Below are 2,716 nucleotides of genomic sequence, written 5' to 3'. Positions count from 1 at the left end.
CACGATCAATGTTTTCCTCGATGGTGGCAGTTGCAAGACGTCTAAACCTTGGGTCATTTTCAAGACTCTCCCCTCCTCTCTTAAATTCAACTGCCCACTTTTGCACTGTTGATAAAACTATAGTGTCATTCCCTAATGTAGCAACGATGTCAGCATGAATACCCTTAGGTGCTAAACCGTTTTTCTGTCAAATTTGCCCATTTTCAAGAGAAGCTGCTGTGAGTTCTCTTCTTCCTTCTATTCTTGTAAATAACCAATGGAATCCACAACTAGGTCCATTGGTCATTCCTCTTCGCCCATATCCACATTGAGCTCTTTTCAGTAACATCAGATGAGCGTTTGATTGTAGCAGTTCTTCTGCGGCCTTTGATACCCGAGTAACCGACAGGTTGATGCAGCCACGAATCTTTGCGATCTAACTTCAGCTGGTTTCACAGTACAATGGTAACCCTTACTTCCTAGCTGCTTTGTCAGCTTACCATATTTGCTCATCTTAAAGATGTGCTGCTTTTCTATGCGGCTCTCGTATGATACTGACTATTCAATGAAAATCATTTTGGCACCCTGTTCAGACCATAAGACGATGTCTGGTCTCAAACCATTCTTGATGATGAACTCTGGGTAGTTCTTGTGCTTCTCACTGATGTCTGCAGCTATTTCCCAGGAATCCTCACGTCCAAGACCTAGTGGAAAGATATGCTTTGGCATGTCATGACCTTCGTTATTCAACTCTCCTAAAACTATCACAGTTACTGGCAGTAGTATACATCACTCCAGGATGGCATCATCATAATCATGAAAAAAATTGCAGGAAAGATGAAATAACACTATAGTAATGCACACTGAGAGAGAGATCTTGACAAATCGAGTTATATATAAAGACTAGAAAAACAAACCATGTACAATGATTGATAGATCATGCCTGACCGACAGAAACGTATCAATCAAAGAAACTAAAAGACTTTCAAAATGAAAAAAAGATTCAAAGACACTTGTGACCAGAACGTGGGATAGAATAGTTTGTGATAGCAGCTTTGGGAGTGATGATGGACAACATTTCATGCAATACCTGCAAAAAAGGTGTTCTACCGAATCTGCCATCCGCTGCTCTTAATAGTAACAAATACATTTTCAACGATAATAACAAATATATTTTAAGGTCCCGCTAATTGTATTAATTATAATTCAGTATTTGTCACGAAGTCAACAAAGACAACATACACTAAATGCAATAAATAACTAGCAAATCAAAGCTGTAAAGAATAACATATGCGTGGTTGGTGGTGTGTGCGCACGCACACGCGTGTGTTGTTGCTGATGATATATTACAAGTTTGGTCCACTGTCTAGATTTGTGAAAAATAGGAAATAAGATCCTAACCATTAATCAATATTAGCAATCATTATCACACAGACTGATGGTAGAATTTGTTTTTGAAACAATATCAAAATTTGCTTCCAACGCAATTCTGAAACACTATTTATACTTTTATAGCATCATTGTATCTCCGCCTCTTGCTGCAAGCTAACTTGCTTTGCCATCAAAGCAGATTCATCATTCTCAAATTGCATATCAAGCAACATTTGCTATAAAATATGCTACACAATACATAATGCAGTGATCTCTCCCAACTATCCCTTGCTACAACTGATTTCTATCTTCCCTGGAGACGCGGCTGCTTCTAACCACTACCAGAAACTATACCAACACTACCAGTCCATTTCCTTACAACGACATCAATACATTAAAGCTGGACACAAATCAAACTACTTCATACTTTTCTGTAGTTTCTGAACAAAATTGGTCACAAATACCATTAATGAGTATGTTTTCGAAAAAAAATAAAACGAACTTTATTATCGGAGAATTTAATAATTATTGTTATGAATTTAATTTATGGGTTTAGAAAGATGCAGGGGGCTGCAATGAAAGGTTTTCGGTATCTTGTTCCGTTTCTCTCAGAGATGTTCAAATTCCACTGGGAAGCCTTTGTCTTTCATCTTCCCGAAGTTGACAAAAAAATAGCAAACTTGCAATGTGATTTATTCAATATCCTTCCTCAATGTCAATGTGAAAAGATCTCTTGTAAGGAGCAAAGAAATTAGAGCTTTCCATACATTTTCATCATTGAGAAATTATGTGAAGCGGTTTTCAACGGGAACTGAAATAGGGCTGTGGACCCAGTTCGAGAACTTACCTTCCATATTTCAGTGAGTGCTTACCACAGATAAAAATTTTAATTTCTAACTTAACCATAATGACGATAAAACCTACTGAGAATGATAATGAAAGATGATGCGTTAAAAAAATTATTGAATGGCTTAATGTCTAAAGTGAGTTTATGTTGTTAATTTGACAATATACTGGACTACTAATTCATCTTTAGAAGATATATAGGATCTATTTTAAAACGGGGGCCACATTTTTCATTAATGTTTTACGTAGTGTTTTTGGTACGGAAAGACTTTCAAACTTCGTATACTTATCTATTTTGTGTTATAGAACAGAAAAATATTTTTGTATTCGAATTTATTTCATGTAAAAAATTGTCTTATTTCGATAATTTCAACCAATCACTGACAAGTATTCAGTTGTTTATATTTACTCCTTTGGCTGATTAAGTGATGTAAAGCGTATTTAATCTCCAGACCTTCGTTTTATTTGCTTTTTTCATTTTAAATTTGCTTTAACCCTAACCCTAACCCTAACCCTAACC

The sequence above is a fragment of the Octopus bimaculoides genome, chromosome 1, assembly GCF_001194135.2.
Source record: "Octopus bimaculoides isolate UCB-OBI-ISO-001 chromosome 1, ASM119413v2, whole genome shotgun sequence".
Classification (NCBI taxonomy): domain Eukaryota; kingdom Metazoa; phylum Mollusca; class Cephalopoda; order Octopoda; family Octopodidae; genus Octopus; species Octopus bimaculoides.
This window is presented reverse-complemented; position numbering follows the sequence as displayed.